At 43.4% G+C, this 26,156-nt stretch overlaps 1 long non-coding RNA gene across 1 annotated transcript; it reads right to left on the bottom strand.

The window, feature by feature from the left end:
* Window positions 1-3,375: 3,375 nt before the first annotated feature.
* Window positions 3,376-15,773, bottom strand: LOC308584286. The gene is made up of 3 exons (XR_014006741.1): window positions 15,373-15,773; window positions 5,824-5,909; window positions 3,376-3,473 (listed from the first exon to the last, which is right to left on the bottom strand). It is a non-coding gene; the product is annotated as an uncharacterized lncRNA (long non-coding RNA).
* Window positions 15,774-26,156: the final 10,383 nt, after the last annotated feature.

Raw genomic sequence — 26,156 nt, 5'->3', positions numbered from 1 at the left:
CAGGAGCGGAAGAAGCGATGAGCAGATTCCGCCCCCTCCTTTCTGAAAACATCATGAGATTCTCGCAATGGGAGGGGTGAAATATCCACAGAGATAGCTATTGAGACAGAGGTGCAACTCCTATTTAATTTCCAGTCTGAAGATGTTAAGGCAACATCTGAGCTGTGGTCTCGTGAAGTTTCTAATTTGAGTTTTACAGGAGCTGTCCAGGTATCAGGGACTGGGAAGAGGAGGAATGGTGGAGACCGCCTCCCCATCCTGACCCTTCCAGGGAGGAGGAGGAGGAGGCAGAAGCGGACTGACAGCTGATGGACACGGTGTCTTTAGAAAGCATTCCAGACACTCCATCTCCCAGAACCCGGCGAGCCTTGAAAGTAGGAGAGCAAACAACTCAAAGACAGAGGGCACGTAGCAGCACCTGTAGAAGTGACGAATGAGGAAGTGGGAGAGACGGGGTGGTGGAGATTCACTTGGGACAATGCCATTATCCAAGAGGCTGGGTTCTATAGCCTCTCTCTGTAAAGACAATGAAAAGAGGATGGTAAGAAACCTTTCATTGTCTTTATACTTTCCTGGGCAAGCAGCTGGGAGCCACTGGCAGCATCCTGACACCAGGGTAGCCTTCCAGTGAGATCATCTCTCACTGCAGAACAATTCCTCACTTTCTTTCTGCTGAATATGTGGTCTTTCTATTATTTAATACTGATGGTTTTGGTCCTTGTAGCTAGGGATGATGGGAGTTGTAGTCCAAAAACAGCTGGAGGCCCAAGTTTGGGGAACACTGAGTCAGATGGACCAACAATCTGAATCAGTATAAGGCAGCTTCCTGTGTTCTGGAGAAGAACCATAGCATAGGGTGGACTATCTGCTCTGCATGAAGAAGGTTTCTGATTCAATCAATCCTAGATCTCTCCAGGTAGGCTTGGAAAAGGCGTCGGGTCTGGAATCCTAGAAAGCCTCTACTAGTCAACATAGACCAGGGCAGAGAAACCTGTGGCTCTCCAGATGTTTCTGGAGACCAGTTGCCATCATCCTTGACCACTGGCATTGATGACTGGAGCTGACAAGAATTGGAGTCCAACAAAACCAAAGTGATATGATACGATAATCTTTATTGTCATTGTCCCATACAGAACAACGAAATTGAAAAAATCTACATCAGACATTCAAAAACAACAAGCCTGCTATCCCAGCTATCCCAGCCTGGTTAACCCCCTAAAAACTCTGATACCCCATAATTAAATACAATATACTCCCATACAGACTACCTTACACTGCGTTTAAAACTGCAATTTTGCCAAACATCCCCCTGCTCTGGTGCAGAAAATGCTGAGCTAGATCAAGGATCTGACTCACTATAAGGCAGTTTCTTACATTCTTGAAAATGATAATAAAAACAAAAAAATAGTTAATTGTTGGTTGTTAGTTTTTGCTCGTTTTTAATTTAAGCTAGCCAAATATTTAGTTCATGCACTGGTGTGTTGAATGTATGTAAAGCAGTTGTCATTCGTAGGATTGTGTTTTATTTATAGTCGTTCATACCATATTTTTCCTGCAACTCTACAGCTGCTGCAGTGCAAAACAAACGAAAACAAAAAAATAAAAATAAAACGGACAAGCAAGGCTTTGGGTAGAAGCTAGGCATCAGGAGAGACACATGGCTCTGTCCAAAAATAGCAGCTTCACATCCCCCCTCCTCTGTCCCCTGGTAACCAACAAAATATGCGACATCATTGCAGTCCTTGCTTCTCTGCCCCATGCTATGTCATTGGCTGCAGCTTGCAGAAATAATGTCCTACTATGGTAATATCATGCCATCAAAGGAGAGATGAAGTTGCCTGGGATTGCCTTTTTCAACTGCAACCACACATACGATTGCATTCAACTAATATTTAATCAAGACAATGGACTCTGAAATGAATGAAACTCTGTTAAACATGGCCATTGATTTCAGTGGGTCTGAATAAATGGAGGCAGTGAGAGATTTTACTTTCTTGGGCTCCATGATCACTGCAGATGGTGACAGCAGCCACGAAATTAAAAGACGCCTGCTTCTTGGGAGAAAAGCAATGACAAACCTAGACAGCATCTTAAAAAGCAGAGACATCACCTTGCCGACAAAGGTCCGTATAGTTAAAGCTATGGTTATCCCAGTAGTGATATATGGAAGTGAGAGCTGGACCATAAAGAAGGCTGATCGCCAAAGAATTGATGCTTTTGAATTTTGGTGCTGGAGGAGACTCTTGAGAGTCCCATGGACTGCAAGAGGATCAAACCTATCCATTTTGAAGGAACTCAGCCCTGAGTGCTCACTGGAAGGACAGATCCTGAGGCTGAGACTCCATTACTTTGGCCACCTCATGAGAAGAGAAGACTCCCTGGAAAAGACCCTGATGTTGGTAAAGATGGAGGGCACAAGGAGAAGGGGACGACAGAGGACGAGATGGTTGGACAGTGTTCTTGAAGCTACCAGCATGAGTTTGACCAAACTGTGGGAGGCAGTGGAAGACAGAAGTGCCTGGTGTGCTCTGGTCCATGGGGTCACGAAGAGTCGGACACGGCTAAACAACTAAACAACAACAACAACAACAATATTTAATCAAGACAATGGACTCTGAAATGAATGAAACTCAGTTACATATGGCCATTAATTTCAATGGGTTTACTCTGAATAAGGTCTAGGGCTGCAAGCCTAACCGCACTTACCTAGGCACATCATATTTAATTCTGGTTAAACAAAGTTAGGATTGCACCATAATTTTGGTTTCAGTAACTGCCTGTAAGCATCTTTTTGCTTTATTGATATATTTATAAAGGCCAGCTTCTTTGCTCTACTCTTATCAAGTCACTCAAGATGTGATGGGAATCTTTTCTTAAATGTGGTCTTAAGTTCATTCGCCGTGCCTTCTTCCAACCATCTATCACACAGAGTGAGTCGAATTATGTATGGCTGTTACTCTATTATGCATTCAGCTGAATGTGTTACCTTAATTAGGGCATCGTGATTTAATACATGCAAATGCATTTGGTACAGGAGCCGTCCTTTATTTATAGAATGCAACTCTTTGGCTTTTGATATTAACCAAGGAGGAGCACTGCAGTCTGTCTTCTCTCCTGCTGAAAAACATCTCAGCTTTGCCCGCTCCCAAGTCTCAAAAGCAGCTGTTTCCTAGGTATGCAATTTAAGTAGACCGTTCAGCCCAATTTTCTGCATGTTTATTTAGAAGTAAATCTGACTGAGAACTCCCAAGTATGGGAGTGTAGGATTGCAGCCTAAATCACACTGAAACAAATGTGGCTTGCAGCACAATCTTCTGCATGTTTACTCAAAAGTAAATCCCACAGTCTTCGCTGGGAGCCCCTCAAGATGTCCTTTTTTTTATTGCGCATTCATCACCATTTGTGCTCATGATGCTGTTTGGGATAGTTATATGTGATTGTGCTGTCAATACAATTGCATGCCCTGTAGCTTCCTGCAATGATGATGATGATGATGATGATGATGATGATATAAAAATCCTGTAACAATTTATACTACAAGTTCACCAGTTGTTGCTTTCTTTAGTCCCACATTTAATGCGCTATGGTGCAAGAATGCATTAGAAAAATGTATCCACTTTTTGTGATGTAGCTACTCCCACATACTTCCTGTTGGTATAATATACGGACACACCCACCCCTTGAAAATGAGCAATATTTTAGCACAGCAATCACAGCCTAATCATGAAAGCTGAAAGTGTAGAACTATGGTGGCATGGCATTATAGCACAAATAACATGCTGTAGGGAGGGGGGTGGGATTGGGGGTGGCCAATGGAATAGGTAAAGGTAAAGGGACCGCTGACATTGACTTACTAGGTGTAACATGGAGGGGAGAGAAGGGCAAGGGCTGCATATCAGTAGGTAACGATTCATCATCATCATCATCATTTATTATTCTTTATATGCTGACTGGGTTGCCCCAACAAAAAACAGTAGAAGCACAATACAACCCCATACACTGATAACTTCCCTGAAAAGGGATGCCTTCTTGCATGTGTGTATGTGATTCATGAAGAGTAAGGCTGTCAATGGCCATCAGCCATGATGAGGAACTTCTGACTCCTAAGTTCCTGAGGAACTTCTAAGCATAGCTGTCAACTCTTCCCTTTTCTTGCGAGGAATCCTATTCAGAATAAGGGAATTTCCCTTAAAAGGGGGGGAAAGTTGACAGCTATGCTTCTAAGCTCATACCAATAACAAACTTAGTTGGTCTCTAAGGTGCTACTGGAGTGAATTTTTCTATTTTGTTTTGACTACGGCAGACCAACACGGCTACCTACCTGTTACTTCTAACTCCTCTGTGGGAGCAATTTTCTCTCTCAACACCAGTTGCTGCATATCACAAGTATGGAGACTGCTGTTACACTCAGGTCCTGCCTGGGGCCTTCCCTTGGCATCTATTTGACCTCGGTGAGAACAGAATGGAGGACTAACTGGCCTGATCTTTGGCGTGATCTGGCAGAGCTCCTCTTAAGTTCTTAAATTCTGTCTGGTGCTCCCATCCAAAGCATGCCATGTCTTGGGGTTAGCTAGCAGGTAAAGACAGAAGGAGAACTGAAAGAGCTAATGAACCAAAACTCAGTTATTACTAGGTCCCATCAAAGTGAATGAAAATGAAACACGCAGTTGAATTATTTTGCTGGAAAGTCTTATTACACTCCGGTTCCGCTTGCAGGTTTCCCAAGAGGTCTCTGGTTGGCCACGGGGAGAAGAGGATGCTGGACTAGATGGATCTATTGCCTCATCCACCTGACAGGCATTTCTTATGTTCTTATGGCAGACGTCAAGAAGACATCATCATCATTTATTATGTATACCCCACCCATCTGGCTGGGTTTCCATAGCCACTCTGGGTGGCTCCCAACAGAATATTAAAAACACGATTAAACATTAAAAACTTCCCTAATCAGGACTGCTTTCAGATGTCTTCTAAAAGTCAGATAATTGTTTATTTCCTTGACATCTGATGGGAGGGTGTTCCACAGGGTGGGCACCACTACCAAGAAGGCCCTCTGCCTGGTTTCCTGTAACCTCACTTCTCACAGTGAGGGAACCACCAGAAGGCCCTCAGAGCAGGACCTCAGTGTCCGGGCTGAATGATGGGGTTGGAGACAATCCTTCAGGTATACTGGACTGAGACCGTTTAGGGCTTTAAAGGTCAGCACCAACACTTTGAATTGTGCTCAGAAACGTACTGGGAGCCAATGTAGGTCTTTCAAGACCGGTGTTATATGGTTTCAGCAGCTACTCCCAGTCACCAGTCTAGCTGCCGCATTCTGGATTAATTGTGGTTAATCCCCTTCAGAGGTAGCTGTTTCCTGTCCAGGAGGGCCTAGTCACACCCCTGGGAAAGCAGGCAAGTCCAGGACCTGACCTGAGAGTAAGCCTGAAGGAAAGGACTATCTTGTTACAGATCTTTGCAAGCTATCCTGGGAGTCTTCTTGGCTGAAGTGTGGAGTAAACAAAAAATGCTTAAAATAAATCAAGCTGACTAGCCAGGTGCTGCAATACCCAGTTCAGTGGCTCGTCACAAGGGAGCAGCCAACCTGAGTCCCAGAAGCTCTTGACACCCATCTTCTTCTTAATAGTACAGCTTAACTCATGCCAGGTCATCGTTGCACAGAGCAGTTCCTCGTTCCTGCCAGCAGCAGCCAGAGATACAGAGTGATGGGAACAGGGAAACATGTGGTATGAGAACTCTAGTCCCCTGAAGCGCACATCATAGAAGGAGATGACAGCACTCAACATGGGGCCATTGCTTTCCACCAGCAGGCCTGCGTACCTGATAATGGGTGGTTCTGCCCAGGAGGACACTGAGAATTTATGTGGATCGATCCATAAAGGTGCAATTCCACCCTTCCTTTTTCGCTGCATGAAATAAAAAGGGAGGTTGTGAAAGAACAGCATATGTGTGGCAAAAGGCCAGGTGGCGCCGGATTGCAGGTAAAAGCATGCTGAGGGTTTTGAGTTCCTATGAAAACAGAAAGGGATAAGATGGAGAGAAAATCATTCTTGACCTAACATTGTAAACATCTGGGATGTCTTTTTGCCATAGCATTAGAAATCAAAGAACTGTACAGTGGTACCTCGGGTTACATATGCTTCAGGTTACATACACTTCAGGTTACAGACTCCGCTTAGCCAGAAATAGTGCTTCAAGTTAAGAACTTTGCTTCAGGATGAGAACAGAAATCGTGTTCCGGCGGCACGGCAGCAACAGGAGGCCCCCGGAACGAATTAAGTACTTAACCCGAGGTACCACTGTATGTGGTTTGCCATCCCATGCCTTGCAGAGTGTCTTTTGCCCTCAAACGGGAAATGTGAGGCTGGGTAATGATAGTGTTGATGTCATTTCATAAAGTAAGGTGGGAGAATGAGAAGAATTGACACTGGGTGGGGGAAACCCATCACTTTGTGATTGATTGATCACAAACTATACATCATGTTTGCTTTTATCTTGGATAAGCTGTCTGCTTGTGAAGATGAGTGTTTAGCAATATTAAGCCAATATGTAAATATTACCCATAGGAGATCTGGAATAATCTAATTCATTTCCTTGAATTATTCATGGGAGAGGGTGTTATCTGGCTAACTCTGTACAGATTACTGCACAGGGACTAGTATAAATCTCTGTTATTATTAGGGTAGATTAATCACACCCAGTTGTACAATTATATACATCTCTCCCTGCCAGGCTCAATCTTATCCATCAGTGATCAAGGTTGAAGTTCACAGATGCCTTGCTTTCCACTTCCACAGGCCTGGTCCACCACAGAAGGCCATTTAGGAAGAAATCAGAAGGGGAAGAACCTATTGGTTTAATATAGGAATGACTAAATTTTACATTGGTCAGGACCCCACTGGAAGTGTAGCATCATGAGTTTCAGTGAAATGCCAAATTTGCATACTTAATAACATAAAGTAAACATAATTTGCATAGTTATTGGTTACATTTGGATGCACTTGATGCAAGGAGCTCAGTAGCATTTTAGCTTCACAGAATCTAATCCTCTACAACACAGAGATCATAACATACACAACCAAAAAAAAGCCAGGGAGAGAAGGTAGCTAGGGGTTCACATTTAAAGGCAAATCTACTAATTCACACTTTCCAAAGACGTTCAAGAACCGAAACCAAAATTCACTCTGCTCTGAATTTTGAGATGCAATTCTCCAGCCAAGTAATGTGTAGAAAACTGCATATATACTGAGGTAAAAATGTGCCAAAAAAAGGAAAGTGGTTTGTCTGACTTTCTGTCTGTCCATCCATCTGTTCTCTATGGGTTCAGCCACCAATCAAGATATCACCAAATGTGGCCCTCGAATCTCCCTGATTGATCCTTGGGACTTTGCCCAAGCCATATCCCCTTCCCAGCCACACCACTCACTGCTCTTACTTCACACCTTCCTTGAGTGTTGTTTGCCTGACTGGGACACATCCTCAAACTCTCATAGTGCCTTGGGCAAGGGTGTGTAGAAACTAGCACAATGCACAAAGGTAAAATATATGTTTGTTGCTCCCCACACTTTTTATTTGGGCCCCACCTACCACTGGCATTTACACATGCACACGCACACACACACACACGCACGCACACACATTGCTGAGAAGGTAATGCAGCTTTTGGGCTGATAGAAAAGTGTGCACTTCTGGTCTAAAGTTAAGGGTTTTGCACCATAAAGCATAGTGGGTGGGGATTGGCCTGGAGTCAGCTGACTTAATGTTCAGATGGGGTGGCACTGCAGAATAGATGGCACCCTTGAAGAAGGAAGCTTGCTTTTCTAAGTCTGCAGAGAAGACAAAGGGCCAGCTGGCCAGGATGTGATTCGCCAAAGCTTAACTTCAGGGAGGTCCGGTATGAGAACTCCCAACACCCAACTCCATATGCATAGATCAATGGCCCCTGCTTCCCTCTCTCCTGTCCCTCTCCACACACATTCACACACTCTCTCTCTCTATCTCATACACTCACATTTCCAGTAGTGGGTGGTGCCCAATGGGACAGTTAGAACAGAAGGCAATGAGGCCAAATGTAGGTAGACCCAGAGCCACCCCACCACCGACTGCTTTTAAGGAAAGCAAGCAGGCAGGGACTACCTGAGGTTGGTGGGACCAGGCTCCATTTGCCCAAATTGCTTCTGCCGCACTGTTCCCCATCTGTAAAATGCTATTTTTCCCTCCAGCCACCATTCATTACCCTTATGAAAGTTTATAATCCTGCAAAAGCGACTTGCACTTTTAAACACACCCACACATTCATTTCGCTCTAAACAAGATAACAGAATATACTCCAGCCCCGTAGAAACCTATGATTTGATACAATGAAATGAAATGAGATATATTTTACTCTTCAGTGTTTTGTGCGTTATACCTTAATTTACTGGAAACCTTCGAGTCACAATGTGGAACGGTATGCACAATGAATCTTCCTTCAGCACTGCATAGCCAGATAATTCACAAATCATTCAACCATTTCTCTGAAAACACACACACACACAAGAAAGATTGTCTTCTTCTTCTTCTTCTTCTTCTTCTTCTTCTTCTTCTTCTTCTTCTTCGTCTTCTTCTTCTTCTTCTTCTTCTTCTTCTTCTTCTTCTTCTTTTTCTTTTCTGCTTAGGACCTTTGACTCTTTTTGCTATGGTCACTTTTAAAATAATGATGTCAATCCAAACATACACAGAGAAAGTGATCAGAGCTGTAATCCAGAAAGAATTTAGAATGCAATCCCAGATTCCCAGGCTGGAATCCCAGATTCCCACTAGGACTCCACAGAGGCCAAAAAGAGACAATGCATGTACTATTGTAACAAACCAAACCAAACCAAACCAAACCAAACCAAACCCTTTAATATAGATAGATGATAGATGATAGATAGATAGATAGATGATAGATAGATAGATAGATAGATAGATAGATAGATAGATAGATATAGATAGATAGATAGATTGATAGATAGATGATAGATAGACAGATAGATGAAAGATGATAGATAGATAGATAGATAGATAGATAGATAGATGATAGATAGATAGATAGATAGATAGATAGATAGATAGATAGATAGATGATAGATAGATGATAGATAGATGATAGATAGATAGATAGATAGATAGATGATAGATAGATAGATAGATGATAGATAGATAGATAGATAGATAGATGATAGATAAATAGATGATAGATGATGGAGAGAGAGAGAGAGAGAGAGAGAGAGAGAGAGAGAGAGAGAGAGAGAGAGAAATGGATCCAGTCTCTGGTCTGCCCTGTCTAGGTTTTGGGGCATAGGAACCTGCCTACCCTGAACCCCAAGGAGACACCTCTGATCACCTACTCTGATGGGTAGTCCACAAACTCCTTGGGGGATCAAGTGAGCTATGAGGAGCCAATGGCTGCAGGGGGGGAAGCACTAGTCCTTTATCTGGCCAGGAGGCAGCACTCAGATTGTGGAGCCTCCTGTCCATGACTTCCTGACTGCTATAAAACTCAGCCCTTGCTGACAGGACAAGTCTCAGCTGTAAGAACTGTCCATGGTCCTGAACCCAGAATTTGCTTTTTCCTCTAAGATGGTGACTTTTAGGGCTGTGTATCGGATCTGGCCAAGTCCTGGGCCAAATTGAGCTTATTTGGAGGGACTTTGGTCATCAAATGAGTCAGGTTCTGATAGTCACAGATTGCTATGGGCTGGCTTGGATGGCCCAGAGCAATCTATGGCAGTCTGATGGGGCAGGGCATCAGGCAGGAAGGAGAGACAGCCAGGGTGGGAAAACCTGCCTGCCCGCCTGATGCCTCAAAAATTTTAGAGTGGAGGCGACAATCCTGCAAAGTTCAGGACATATTCTGCAAGTGGCTTTCCTTTAGAAAGTCTATCGCATGGCACACAAACTCACGCAATCACCCCATCCAATCAATAGCTATGAGCAAAGGGAGTTATCTTGTGAGGGAGGCACCCTCAAACTTGGGAGAGAGCGGAAGAAAAGCCAAGGTCTTATTTCTCCATCCCTGAGAGCCAGTGTGGTGTAGTGGTTAAGAGCGGTGGACTTGTAATCTGGTGAACCGGGTTCGCTTCCCCGCTCCTCCACATGCAGCTGCTGGGTGACCTTGGGCTAGTCATACTTCTCTGAAGTCTCTCAGCCTCACTCACCTCACAGAGTGTTTGTTGTGGGGGAGGAAGGGAAAGGAGACTGTGAGCCGCTTCGAGACTCCTTAGGGAAGTGATAAAGTGGGATATCAAATCCCCCAGCTATATGTCTAATTAGGGGAGTCATGTCCAACTTGGACTTATTCCAGAGAATGCACGCAATTCAATTTCTGCAATTTGCACCCCTTCTCTAGGGTCCCTACTGCATGCATGCCATACTGGCTGTGATAGGCACTGGTTCCTTTTAAGAGTCCAAACTTTTAACTGGCTTCTGCTATGCACCGAGAGACATGAACACAACATTTCCACGGGAGAGACAGGCAGTGCATTAAAAGAGAGAAATATGGAGCGTATCAAAAGTAAAGTCAATACAATGTGATTTAAAGGCAAAATAGATTTTCCCAGCTAGAGCATAAGTAGAGATTGCATCAATTTGTGCGCAGCATTGCAATTCACTAAGTACACAAGATGCAGAGACAAAGTACATTAGTCACAAATAACGATAGATCATAAACACAATCAGGTGTCAAATTAATATTTATTTGCAAGTTCTGTGCCGGTGTCACCAAGCTTGAAACTAGATCAGTTGAGCATGGAATGGAATGGCAAATCAATTGATTCGGGTTCCTTTTTGCTGCAGCAGCACTCTGGAAGGAGGAAAGAAATTATAGCACGATGTTCAGAGTGCCAAATCTGGCCTGAATAAATCTGCACTCAGTTTTCGCACAAAGTACTTTGAAACAGTTGCTCCAGAACAATAGATTCCAGAGAAGTTGCTGTTTTCCTGTTGCCAACGTGGAAGAGGGACGTGGTTCACATTGTAACACTATGCATGGTGGAAAGAAAGTAGGAAGGAAGAGATTTTTCTTCCTCTCTTTATAATATTAGAAACAAGGGTCACCAACCAAGTCAAATGGAGATTCAGGATAGACTGAATAGTGCTTCTTCCCACATTCATCATTAACCTAAGGGATTCATTTGCACAAGACATGGCAATGGTCACTAACTTAGATTGCTTAAAAGAGGGATTAGACAAATGAGTGGAGGATAAATCTATTCATGGCTTCTATTCATGATGGCTGTCTATGAGCTCCAAGATCAGAGGCAGCATATCTCTGAATACCAGTTGCTGAGCAACAAAAGCAGGAGATGGCTATTGCCTTTCATGTCCTGCTTCTGGAGTTCCTGAAGATGTCAACCCAGTGTGCAGCAGCTGTGAAAAAGGCAAATTTCATGCCAGGGATCATTAGGAAAGGAATTGAAAACAATACTGCCAATGTCATAAAAGCCATTATACACATCTACGGTGCAGCCACATTTGGAATACTCTGTTATGCTCGCTTTCCTTCAAAAAAGGATAATGTAGAGTGGGGAAAGATTCAGAAAAGGGCAAGGCAAATGATCAAGAGGATGAGATAACTCCCTGATTAAGATAATGGGACCTTTTAGTTTAGAGTAAAGGTGAGAAGTGACATGATAGCCATTTCTAAAGTTAAATATACCATGGACAAAGCAGATAGAGAGAAGTTTTTGTCCCTCTCTCACATCACTACAAGTAGACATCCAATGAATATTGGAAGATTTGGGACAGATCAAAGAAAATACAGTGGAACCTTGGTTCTCAAATGCCTTGGTACTCAAACATTTCTGCTCCTGAACACTGAAAACCAGGAAGTAAGTTTTTGGGGGAAAATTGGAAGCTGAATGTCCAATGCAGCTGTCAGCTATTGTTTCTGGGGTGCCTGCGTCAACTGGAAGCTGTGCCTTGGTTTCCAAAAATTTTGGAAGTCAAACGGACTTCTGCAATGGATTACGGTTTGAGAACCAAGAAGAGAAGAAGAAGAAAAAGAGTTTGGATTTGATATTCCTCCGTATCACTACCCGAAGGAGTCTCAAAGCGACTAACAATCTCCTTTCCCTTCCTCCCCCACAACAAACACTCTGTGAGGTGAGTGGGGCTGAGAGACTTCAAAGAAGTATGACTAGCCCAAGGTCACCCAGCAGCTGCATGTGGAGGAACGCAGACGCGTACCCGGTTCCCCAGATTACAAGTCTACCACTCCTAACCACTGCACCACATTGGCTCTCAAGGTACCACTGTACTTCTTCATGCAGCACATATGAACTGTGGAACATGCCAGCACAGGAGGCAACAATGGCCACCATTCTTCTTAGGAGCTCTGTTTGACATATTGCTGCTTCTCCACCCCTGATGCTTGTTTTGGTGTGTGTGTGTGCATTAGGCGTGAAAAGCCCACACATTCTTGGCATGCATAATAAAGACTGAGAGGCACAAGGTGTGGATCCTCTCATAAAATCCACTCTGCATATAATCTTCTCTGCAATAGTCTTCATATCTAAGTCCACTGTTTCTCACTAAAGAGCATGTGCAATGCCAATAAACTTTAACAGTCCCTCTCCACTGAAACTGACACTTAAACATTCATTACTGATGGGGTGTAAACATGGCAAGCTGGCTGATCACCCATTGCATTAGTCACTGAAGAGAAAGGGACAATACTAATTATAATCCAAGGCAATTAGAGCAGTGCTTCATACTTTTGCTCACGTTGACGTAGGCTATAAACCACTGTCAAATCTTGATATCACTGTTGCAGCTGGCAATTACCGCAGTCTTTTCTAATGCGCAAATTGTTGATTTTTGAAGGCGTGGGACACATCATTGAATATTCTAATAGTCTGGTCTCACTAGTAGGGAGTGACTCCCAATTATTTTTAATTGGTTGCCTTAGTCACATTGGGGCATGGAGGATTGTAAAACTGAAGAGGTCAAGGGACATGTCATTATTTTCGGTAAATACCTGGCAATTTGGCATAAATGTAGACCAATGGTCCTCAACATAAGGAGCTTGGATCAGACCAAGGTCAGAGGAAGCTTGCTTGAATCAAGTTAGATTAGCTGGCATGAAAGGTTGGCACATTTGGGCATCTGGTGAGGATCCACACCCCACCGAGGGGCCCACTAGCAAAAGCCCTTTGTACCCGCTTTTGCTCTTCACCCTTGCAACCTGCTTGCTTGTTCACCCACCACTCGCTCCAACCCAGACAAGGGTGGTGAGAAGAAGGAACGGAAGATGAAACTGCCTCCTTGTACAGTATGAACCTTAACCGTAAAAGATGCTATCATCCCCCTGGTTCTCAGATTCTGCTGGTCACGGGCATGGCAGCAGTTTATACTAAGCTGAATAAATAAGGTTTCCTCTAAACAGTGAAATGGCAACAGCATCAGAGTTAAGCTTCATGAAGAGCTATCTAAAATATTTCCAAGAAGTGGGGATGGAGGGGTGGGGAGAACTGGCCAAGGGCCTGAATTTCAATGCTAGTCTAGAAATTAATAGACCAAGCACTGCCCGTTTATTAAACTCCCAGCGTATTCTGCCCAAGTTTAGTGAATTGTGCTCTGCTTATTAACTGGAGAAAATAACCTTTCTGGAGTTTTATTGTTTTTTTTTTTTTTTTTTTTTGCATTAAATTTTTATTCGTATTTAGTAAAAAACAAAAAAGATAAATAAACAAACAAGTTTACATATCAAGCAAATTAACCATTACATAAGTTGTTGTTCCCATTTCCCATTTTATACACACAGAAATTAAACATAAAAGTTCATAAAGATAGAAACTGTTTTGTAGTCTGTCAGATCTTTGACTTCCCTCCACCCTTTTGGTAGGTTTCTAATAAATTCCATGGTTGCGTATTTATTTTTAATCTTAAGATTGTCGCTGATAGAGTTTTTCTCTCCCCGCCAGATCATCTTATAAATCTGTTCCAATATAATTCCAAAATTTACTCCAATTTTTCTTGAATTTCTGTTCATCTTGGTCACGTAACCTGCCTGTTAGTCTATCCAGCTCGGCGTAATTTACCATTTTAATCTGCCAATCGCTTATGCCAGGTATAGCCTCCGACTTCCAATTTTGTGCCAGCAGAATTCTTGCGGCTGCGGTGGCGTAGAGGAATATTAATTTGTCCTCGCTTTTTATTTCTTTGCCCATTATACCCAACAGAAAGGCCTCAGGTCTCTTGGGAAAGGTATATTTTAATATTTTTTTAAGCTCATTATAAATTGATTCCCAAAAGGCCTTCACCTTGCTGCATAACCACCACATATGATACAGGTCTCCCCCCACTTCGCCACATTTCCAGCATGTCTTATTCTTTAATCTATACATTTTGGCCAGCTTCGCCGGTGTGAGATACCATCTATATATCATCTTCCAGACATTCTCTCTCAACACTGTACAAGCCGTAAACTTAATATTACTGTTCCACAATTCCCGCCACCTCTCATAATCTATATTATAGCCAAAGTCAATTGCCCATTTAATTGTTGCCTCTTTCACCTCCTCATCCCCTGTGTACCATTCCAACAGCATATCGTATATTTTAGATAATGTTTTATTCTTTCCTTCTACTATTGTTTTTTAATGTCTCAACCTGATAACATTATTTCTCTAAAATGAATTACAGTGGTGTGTTAAAGGGGAATAATCTAGCTGGGTGTTTTATTAAGTGTTCGGTGAATGAAATTTTGAGGAGACCCACTGGATACTTATTTGATTTCATAGAATCACAGAGTTGGAATAGACCACAAGGGCCATCGAGTCCAACCCCCTGCCAAGCAGGAAACACAATCAGAGCACTCCTGACATATGGTTGTCAAGCCTCTGCTTAAAGACCTCCAAAGTAGGAGACTCCACCACACTCCTTGGCAGCAAATTCCACTGTCGAACAGCTCTTACTGTCAGGAAGTTCTTCCTAATGTTTAGGTGGAATCTTCTTTCTTGTAGTTTGGATCCATTGCTCTGTGTCCGCTTCTCTGGAGCAGCAGAAAACAACCTTTCTCCCTCCTCTATATGACATCCTTTTATATATTTGAAAATGGCTATCATATCACCCCTTAACCTCCTCTTCTCCAGGCTAAACATGCCCAGCTCCCTTAGCCGTTCCTCATAAGGCATCATTTCCAGGCCTTTGACCATTTTGGTTGCGTCAACTTGGGGAAAGGAACCCCTTCCTGCACTGGGTGATCCATCCCAGCTCTTAACTGCTGCTGGGAACTTGCAAGCAGTCATTAATTTAATCTGTGTATGCTGCCGCCAGCTTCCAGGTTCAGCTTCCAGACCTCAGAAAAGCCTTTTGCCTCCACATCTGGGCGTTGATCCAACTTACCTCATTAGAGTCCAGCACAGTCTCTGCAAACAGCTCTGTCCAGAACAAAAGCCTCGCTGCTCTGGGCCCATAACCAGATATTGGGAAATCAACCCCACGGCTGGTGTGTTACTCCCTTCGAAGTGCCACTCAGGTGATTAATGTTCCTCTCGAGCCACCGGTGCGACAGATATCCGTAAACATCTGCAAGCAGTATCAGCAGATATCAGCAGGCAGTGAAAGTGAGTCTTGAGGCATGGATACGAAGCACTATGTTTATTATTTACAGGACAAAAGAGAGCATGGCTCCTCTTACTTTCTTCATCAGCAAGAGAAGAGAAAAGCAAAAGCAATATCACAGAAACAGCGTATCTGAACTTCCGTTCCCGTGACATCCAGCACTGTGGAATGTAAACACACAGACATGAGATGAAACAATCCCACATATCTGCAGCACGGGGGAAAGAATTTCAACACATGATTGCATGATGACTTCTACTCATATTGAACCAAACATGAGTAAAAGCCACCTTGCAGGTCTTCCTTGCTTAAAACAGGGAAGGACAAGGACACAGCAGGTGGGGTGGCATACACTGGGACATTGGGGGTAGAGAATAGGTGGATGTCCCTGTCCCCATGCATGGATATGTTTTATTTGCAGATGTCTCCTTTATATTTGTCCAGACATCTGCAAACAACGTTTGTGTGAGCTGCTTCAGAAGAATGAACTTCAGTTCCAAAATGCATTGAACTTACAACAAACCTTAACAGTTGGCACTTTCAAAACTAGTTCACCAAAGATACCATTTCGGCCATCTCTACCCTGGCAATCTCCACCCTGAAGACTACCTCTCATGGGAACAGATTCCACAATTTAACCATGCTCTGTCACAAGGGACATTGATCATTTTGGTGGCCTTTTTCTGGCCTTTTCCATCCAGCTTCGTTCCATTTCAGACTACAGGTGAACATCTCTAGAGGAAACCAACAAAGGCATCTGGAGACCATGGAAGGCTCAAAGGACTGTATATATTTAGCCTGCAGAAGAGATGAGCAAGAGATGACATTACATCAAATATCTGAAAGGCTGTCACATAGATGATGGAGCAGATTGGTTTCTGCATCTCCAGGGGGGTAGGATCAGAACCAACAGGTTCAAATGGCATTGGGAGGAGAGAGATGTATAGTTAAGATTAGGAAGAGCTTCCTGATGGCCTGAATTGGCAATGGGACAGGGTGCCTGGAAGCTGATAGGCTCTCATTTGGTAGAGGTCTTTATGCAGGAGCTATCAGTGATGCTAGGACTGGATTTTCTATTAGCAGGGGCTGAACTTACAGCTTGATGTGGTACTTGATGTGGTACCTTACAGCTCTTTGATTCCGTGCTTCTCTGTGAGGACTACCTGATTATTTATCTTACATGGGGGGGGGGATAGTCTGTGTGCATAGATAACTAGGATGACAGGGAGAAAGCTCTTTATGATATCTAAGTTTTCTATGTGCAAAGGTTTGCTTTTTCTTTTTTTCATATTTTGAGTGGCAGCCTTTCAGTGACATGACTCCTGCAGTCTCAAGGGCCATCACCCCGACATGGGCTGACTGCCTGAGGAAGAACTCATCTTCTGTCTCTCCTTAATCTGCTATGATCAATGAGATGATCTTTTAAAAGATACCTAGGGGAAACTACTTTAAAAAAAGAGAACAGAAAAATCTCAACCTGCCGTGGACTTTAAGAGATCTTTGGATTTTTCGCTAGCAAAAGTGCATCTGGAAACAGCAACAGCCAAAGAGCAAAAAGAAGAAGAAAAAGAAAAAGGAGGGGGGAAAAGGAGAGAAGAGGCAAAGAAAAGTAATTTCCAGAAGTCTGCTTCTGAAATTTATTAGAGTTCCTCTGATAACTAGGCTGCCAGCTGAGGCTCTCGCTGCCATGGAAACAGACACCACTGGCAATGGGGCAGGTTGTTCTAAACTAATCGCTGTTTTACAAAAGCTGGGTTTTTGTGCAATGATTAGCTTTAAAGGAACCCACATGCATTTTTCACCTACAGCATCCTCTCCTGTTATAGCGGAAGCAGCAATTGCTGTTACACGCAGTCATCCCAGAAACGGGTACCTCCAACTATGCCTTGGTCTCACTTTGCATCGTATTTACAAAGCCCCAAATTCAGTGTGGAGTCCGGGTGTGGAGTCAATTTTACCCTATTGAAAGGGGAATTTCTCCATGGAATTGGGGGGGGGGAGGAAATTATTATCCTAGAGGAACAAAAAGAAGAGTTTTGGGATGGGGGAGCCCCTCTCTTCAGATCTTCCAGGTGTGAGGCCATCATCCACAGAATTTGACCCTGTAGCCTCTTCCTATCTTTCTTTATAAATAGCAGTTTGTATCAATTGGTTTATACAGGGGTAAAGGGAGGGGGGGTTATGTCTCAGCTAGCCTTCAAAATTCGTGCTTCTCTGAATTTTGCAGGGCAATTCCTCACACAAACAATATCAACAAAACCGCAGGATTTAAGGGGAAATATACATAAACATGCTTATATCCGAATAAGTAACATGCAGAAGTGTTAGGGAGAAGTGCTAGCAAAATTGTATGTTATTCAAAACTGTATATAAAATACATTTTGGGGGAGGAAATTGCATTAAAATGCGGACAGATTTTCATGAGGATTTTTTCTTTGTTTGTTTGTTAAAAGAAAATTGCAGCAGAAATGTGAGGAAGATAAATTAAGACTGGGAAAATATAGAAATTTGGAGGACCAACACTGACAGATTGTCTGCAGTATCTGGCTTGCATTTTTCAATTATATTTTGAAAGTTTAGCTCGCAGAAGCTTGTAGGATTTCCAATCACATCAACCACGTAGTAGAAATCAGAATGTACAAGCTTTTATACATAACAATCACTTAATTATTTCAGAACTCAGTCTTCAGTCTTTGTTTATATCAGCCACAGTAGTTATGAGCTAATAAAGTGATTCAGTTTGCTTAAGATGCTCTGTTTGTTTTTGACTTTTTCTCTTTCATTCTACAGATCTTCAAACCACACCTTGTCTCTTGTTCCACATGAAGATGAAAATGGGGAGATAAATAAGGTGTGAGTAACATATCCATGTGTTGCTGTGCATCTTCATTTACAGTGGTACCTCAGGTTAAGAACTTAATTCGTTCCAGAGGTCCGTTTTTAACCTGAAACTGTTCTATACCTGAGGTACCACTTTAGCTAATGGGGCCTCCTGCTGCCGCCATGCTGCCACCACGCGATTTCTGTTCTCATCCTGAAGCAAAGTTCTTAACCCGATTTACTATTTCTGGGTTAGCAGAGTTTGTAACCTGAAGCGTATGTAACCTGAAGCGTCTGTAACCCAAAGTACCACTGTATTTCCATTTGATTTTGGACAGCGTATCGGAAAGCAATTTAAATAAATAGGATATGCAGGAGGTGATCCCATCCGTGGGCAGCTCTTTAGCAAAAAATGGCAGGAAAGAGAAAAGATAGTTTGAAAGCCATTACCTAACTGTCAAGAAACACACTGAAGATTCTTCAGACGATTAGCAATCTGAAACCCTCCTGCCTCCTCAGCCCCTGGTCTGTTTTAAAAAACAGAGGACTTCCGGAGGACTTCCCAAGGTGGCTGTCACAGATGGAAGCGAAAGCTCAGAAAAAGCTCAATATGGAGGTCAAATGGCCGAAATATTGGGAAATTTTGGAACAAGAGGGAGATAGACTGAAATTGCAGAGTTTTGAGAAATTAAAAAACAAAGTGCGAGACTGGCTTCATTATTATCAGATAATGGAGGCACACAATTTGGACAAGAAAATTGGCTTCCAGGTGGAAAAATCAAAATTAGAAACAGAACTGCTAGAACCCAAAACTAAGATTTTGTCAAAGATGTATAACTTGCTGTTGAAATGGAATACACAGGATGAAACGGTGAAATCTGCTATGATTAAATGGGCACAAGATGTTGGACATAACATCATGATGGCTGACTGGGAACAGTTATGGACCACAGGTATGAAGTTTACGGCATGTAATGCCTTAAGGGAGAATATTATGAAAATGATATATAGGTGGTACGTGATACCAGTCAAGCTTGCAAAAATCTATCATTTGCCCGATAATAAATGTTGGAAATGTAAAGAAACTGAAGGTACATTCTTTCACCTTTGGTGGACGTGCCCAAAGATTAAGGCTTTCTGGGAGATGATCCATAATGAAATGAAAAAGGTATTTAAATATACCTTCCTGAAGAAACCAGAGGCCTTTCTCTTGGGCATAGTCGGCCAATTGGTGCCAAAGAAGGACAGAACTTTTTTTATGTATGTAACAACAGCAACAAGAATATCGATTGCAAAGTATTGGAAGACACAAGATTTACCCACACTGGAAGAATGGCAGATGAAGGTGATGGATTACATGGAACTGGCGGAAATGACTGGCAGAATCCGAGATCAGGGAGAGGAGGTAGTGCAGGAAGACTGGAAGAAATTTAAAGACTACTTGCAGAAATACTGTAAAATTATTGAATGTTAAAGGGATGTTGGATTGAAAATAAGCGGTATTGGTAAAAAGATTAACAAGAATATGTAAATACGGATTGACAATGGTTGAAAATATATAGTTATATTAGGTCAAGATATTGAGTAAAGATAAATGATAGAGGGTAAGGATTTGCTGAATTAACCATGTGAACTGGAATACAAAAAAGGGGGGTCTGAGGAGGTCAGGAAAGAAGTAAATGAAATATAAGACATGAAAATATTGATTTCTTTTAAACTTATTTTTCTTTTTTACTTTTTATGTATTTTGTCTTTGTATTTTTGTATCTCTTTTTCTTTTATTATTGTTATTCTTTTTATTTCTTATTTTTAATTTTGTAATCTTTTATTGTCTGCAAAATTTCAATAAATATCATTTTTTTAAAAAAACAACAACCCCGGAAGTGTAAAAAAAATGGCTGTAGTACTGTTGTTGTTGTTTTTATTATTATTACAACAACAACAACAACAACAACATAAAAATATACACCACTTGATCGTACAAAACGTCGCAGCAGTTTATTAAAAAAAAACACCCAAACAATAAAATTATCAATAAAATAAGTTAAATGCTCACAGAATCATAGAATTGTAGAGTTACAAGGAACCCCAGAAGTAATCTAGTACAAATGCATGTGTCAGGGGTTCAGGAGCAGAGACGCAGAGAAGGGAGGAGACAGAGAGCGAGGGGGAGGAATACGAAGGAAAGATGAGTGGGGATGACGAACCGAGATCGCCGAGCTTATCCAGTGAGTCCGAGGATTCCCAGAAGGGAGCGCCAGCGGTCAGAGCAAGGGGGGAAAGCAGGGGGACACCCCAGGAAGAAGGGTCCAGAGAGGAATCAGAGAGCAGCAGTTGGAGATCGGGACCCACGTACCCAGCCGGGAGCAGCGGGGAGAAAGGGGACCAGATAGCGGGTTCCGGAGGCTTTCAGAAGGAGGGAGGGCATGAGTCAGGAGTAGTCACGCCCACCTCGGGGAGCGACGAAACGATCAAGAGGAAGGTTGAGAGTTGGGCGCGCGCGCCAAGTTCAAATGTAGCGGAAGCTGGCGCAGTAAGCAGCCCAGAGAGTGAGCCAGGTCCCAAAGCCCGCCGCAAGGAGGCGGAAGGGTCAGGGGGGTCCGCGTCAGAAGAGAGTAGGAAAGAAGAGACCCCGGGGGGCAGAAGGACCCAGAGACGGAAGGAAAGGCGCAGGAGGTGGAGCAAGGCTAGGGTATTAAGCTGGTGTGCTAGAGGCGGAGACTCAGACGGGTCTTCGCCGGTCTGACCTAGAAGAAGTAGGGCTGCACGTTGCAGTTTGGAAATGGAACCTGTAATCCAATAAAGACTCTTTTAACCTGAACGCTGGCTAACGTGGTCCTATGTGAGCTGGGACTGAGTGGCAGCCCTGACAGCATGCAATGCAGGAATCTCAGCTAAAGGATCCATGACAGATGGAGGCTTAAAAAGCTCCAAGGAAGAGAGTCCACAACTTCCCAAGGGGGACCGTTCCACTGTGGAACAGCTCTTAATGTCGGAAAGCTCTTTCTGATGTTTAGTCACTTGTAAAGCAGTTAAACAATGGAGACTTGCGATGCACTCTATGTGGGGCTTCCCTCGTGCTTGATCCAGAGGCTGCAGTCAGTGCAGAATGCTGCAGCACAACTGCTGACAGGAGTTGGAGAGCAGGGTTGCTGAGGATAAAATGGGGAGGAAAAGAACAAGGTATGCCACCTTGAGCTCCTTGGGGAGGGAGGTGGGATATAAATGCAATAAAATTGTTGTTGTTCAGTCGTTTAGTCATGTCCGACTCTTCGTGACCCCATGGACCAGAGCAAGCCAGGCACTCCTGTCTCCCACTGCCTCCCGCAGTTTGGTCAAACTCATGTTAGTAGCTTCGAGAATACTATCCAGCCATCTCGTCCTCTGTCGTCCCCTTCTCCTTGTGCCCTCCATCTTTCCCAACATCAGGGTCTTTTCCAGGGAGTCTAGAAATAAATACTGAAAGCATATCAGGCCAAATGTATGATTCTTTATTTTAACATGTTTTGGGAATGTGGAATATATGCCTTTATTTTAGGTGCATCTTCTGGCTCATTGGCACAGCACCGAGTAGTAAATAATCATTTAATTAGCACTACCTTTGGAAACCAGGATCATTATCCAGATCTCAAATCCTTCTCCGGGGATTTCTCCCTTAATTGCTTTTTCTTTTCCCCTCACAGGTTACAGCTGTCTGTTTCAGAAGAGCTGCGTAAACCTTTGGGGAAGCAGGGATCCTACTTGTTGTTCTTTTAAAATGTTCACAGTGCATCTCGTAGCATTGGGCACAGTTATTTCATACTGTTGTGAAATACGCTGTGCTCAGAATTAATTACCCTGTAAAAGGCGCCTGTTCAATAAGCAGGCGATAGGACTTGTGCTTCTGTTTCTTAATCTTTGTGATTAATGATAATGTTCTGCTCTGCTTTCCCATGGGCTGTACTTCAATGGTAGGTAAAAGGTAAAGGACCCCTGGATGGTTAAGTCCAGCCAAAGGCGACTATGCGATTGCGGTGCTCATCTCACTTTCAGGCTGAGGGAGCCAGTGTTTGTCCGCAGACATCTTTCCAGGTCATGTGGCCAGCATGACTAAACCGCTTCCGGTGTACGGAGGACCATGACGAGTGCCAGAGCACACAGAAACACCATTTACCTTCCTGCCAGAGCTGTACCTATTTATCTACTTGCACTGGTGTGCTTTCGAACTGCTAGGTTGGCAGGAGCTGGGACGGGAGCTCACCCTGTCACGGGGATTCGAACCGCCGACCTTCTGATCGGTGAACTCAAGAGGCTCAGTGGTTTAGACCACAGCGTCACCCGTGTCCACGTCAATGGTAGAGGTGTTTGGCAACAGGGGTGGCAACTTGAGTAAAACATGGGGGGCAGGTAAGCCCTGCCCTACATAATTGATCACACGACATGGTGCAAGCACTCCATTTAAATGACAATACCCATCTACTTTGAGGGTTCCAGCCTCCTGAAATATTTTACTGGGGGCGCTGAAGTCCCCAAAGCCCCTAGGAGTTGGCTGCTATGCCCGGCAATGCTTGTCAATCACATGCAAATGGTAGATTTGGGTTTTGGTCAAATTGGGTTGAGAAAGCCCTTGATCGCACCAGGTCAGCTTCTTCTACCCAGTGCAATCTGGCACTGTCTAAAGGTGGGGTGCTCAGTGTTGGAATGTGTCTGGGGAGACGGGGGCAATTGGCAAGCCCCCAGCTGGCTCCAGCCCATCAGCCGACAGCCGGGCGAACTCCGATTCTTGGAACAGCATCAAAACTGCGACTCAAGCCTCAGAGACCTTTAGAAGCTTAGCACACAAGCCAGCAGAGATAAGAACTCTTTGCAACAGAAGTAGTGGACAGAGGCATATGTAAGCATATTTACAAGCATTTATTCAGCAGCAGGATAAAAGAAAAACATGTCTGCTTCCCTCCGTGTCCAAGCAAACAGCAATAGCAAAAGCTATATACAACGGAAGTTCCCAGCAGACTGTGCTGGAAGTAAACAGACATGTGACATACAACAACTCCACATGCCTGTTCTAAAGGTGGAACGGAACTACCGTATTTTTCGCTCTATAAGACGCACTTCCCCCTCCTAAAAAGTAAGGGGAATTGTGTGTGCGTCTTATGGAGCAAATGCAGGCTCCATGGCTTCAGCGAAAGCAACGTGAAGCCTCTGGAGCGCAGCAGGAGCGCTCCGGAGGCTTCGCGTTGCTTTTGCTGAAGCCGGGAGAGCAAGAGGGGCGCACGGACCCCTTTTGCTCTCCTGGCTTCGCTTCGCTGGAGAGGCGCTGCACAGCGTTCCCTCTCTGCGCAGCGCCCCTTCAGTGAAGCGGGAGGAGAAATGGAAGGGGCTCCGTTTCTCCTGCCACTTCGCTGAAGGGGCGCTGCGCACAGAGGGAGAGAATTTTTTTTACTTGTTCTCCCCCTCTAAAACGGGGTGCGTCTTATGGCCGTGTGTGTCCTATAGAGCGAAAAATACGGTATGCCCTAACACTCAGTTAGCTTGGCAGCAGGAGTTAGAAAAAGAGCCAGGCAGGCATTGCAGACCCTCCAAGTGTCCCTATTTTCCAGGGACAGTCTCGGATTTACAGAAGCCATTGCGGTTTCTGATTTGATCCAGGAATGCTCCTCTTTTCCTTAGGACGTCCCTATTTTCATTGGATAAATGTTGGAGGAAATGGCATTACTGAGTGAAAAAAGTGTCTTTGGATGCTGTGTCAGGAATGCTGGATTGGCCTAGCCCCAGTCCCAGTCTACTGTGATTATAGCAACCATGGACCTTATCAAACAAGGTTGTTTTTGTGCTTATATATAATGCCTATTCACAGCTAGACATTTCCCTAAGAACCTAGATCAGTTTCATGTACACAGAGCATACAAGAACACAGAGAAATGAAAGAGAGCCGAAGGATCACTGGAATTGCCTTTCCACAAACCCCTTGAAGAGCAGAAGGTATGATTAATAGCAAGTAGAAGGTATAGTTGGTGGCCTAATCTTAAAAAAGGGAATTTCAAACGATCCCCTTCATGTTTATGGATTTCAAATATATTTGCATAGCAAGTCGTCCAAATATTTTAGGCAAGAAGCTTTGATTTGTCCTTGGAGTTAAATATTCATGGAGTTTCCTTCTCATTTCCTGTAGGTCCTCCATCAGAAGATGCGCTGGGGGAAGGATTGAAGAAAAATTCACTAGCACCCTTCCAGGACTGTGTTTGTTCATTGCTCTTTCAACCAGCTGTTCTAAAATTCTACATCCTCATTCCTCGGTGGCCGTTATCTACTCTACAAAATTAAAATAGTTTAATTGCCTCTCCCAACCCATGAGGAAGCTACACCGCAGTAGTACTGTGAGGTGGATTAGGCATATCTAGGGATATCAACATCATTGCCAAAGTTGTATTCCCACAATTCTTTGGGAGAAGCTGTGACAGTTAAATTGGCATGGAACTCCAAATGTTTGTATTTCAGATATGCCCACAGTCCACTGAGCCTGTTGATTCAAATGTGCTGCTGTGCTTATGGTACCACTCTCTCATAGAATTAGGTTGCTGAAAAACAAAATTCTGGTACTATTGTTAAACACTTATGTAGTTAGAAGAATACAGTGATAGATAGACAGATGATTTGATGGATAGATAGACGGATAGATGGAAAGATGGAAAGATGGACAGATGGACAGATGATTAGATGATAGATAGATAGATAGATAGATAGATAGATAGATAGATGATAGATAATAGATAGATAGATAGATAGATATAGATAGATAGATAGATGATAGATAGATAGATAGATAGATGATAGATAGATATAGATAGATAGATGATAGATAGATAGATAGATAGATAGATAGATAGATAGATGATAGATAGATAGATAGATAGATAGATAGATAGATAGATAGATAGATAGATGATAGATGATAGATAGATAGATAGATAGATAGATAGATAGATAGATAGATAGATAGATATAGATAGATAGATAGATAGATGATAGATAGATAGATAGATAGATAATAGATAGATAGATAGATGATTGATAGATAGATAGAGAGAGAGAGAGAGAGAGAGAGAGAGAGAGAGAGAGAGAGAGAGAGAGAGGTTACCAGACGTCCCCAGTTCCCGGGGACAGTCCCCAGATTTGCAAATCTGTCCCCGGAAACGTGGCAGCGGCAACCTCAGCAGCCCGGAGCCAGCCTGATAGAGCAGTTGGCTCTGGCTGGCTTCAGGAACTGCTCACTGCTGTGGCTCCGCCCTTTCCCCCGCACAGCTGGGGGGTGTCACCACAAAGAAGGCTGTTTCACTGAAAGCAAACCTGCCACATTTCAGAAAGCTGCCACTCTTAGAGAGGATGCAAGAAAAGCCTTCCTCCTTGAAGGATCAAAGCATGCTGGGAAACGTATCTGTAACAATAAAAAGCCACTTTTGAGCATCCAATTTAGGCTCTGCCTCTCCTCTTTGCTATTCATTTGTTGCTTTGTTCTGCAGAGGAACGGTGCGTAACACAGAGATGGGATTTCCCTTCTCAGTGTTGGAAAGCACCCAAAGGATGCCTACCCAACATCACCTTCTGAAGTCTCCAGTTCCTCCTGAACACCAGCTGCTTGACTTCCCTGCTGGGTCAATCTCTCTTGAGCCAATCATCCACACAAGTGCTAAAGGAAGCCATCTTTTACCATGCAAAGTAGTGATGCATTGTCGCTCCTGCTGGAGGTAACGCGAGGTGCTCAGCCG

This window comes from Podarcis bocagei (assembly GCF_964188305.1).
Source record: "Podarcis bocagei genome assembly, chromosome: 3".
Lineage (NCBI taxonomy): Eukaryota > Metazoa > Chordata > Lepidosauria > Squamata > Lacertidae > Podarcis > Podarcis bocagei.
Note: the sequence above shows the minus strand (reverse complement) of the source record. Positions and strands in the feature narration are given on the sequence as shown.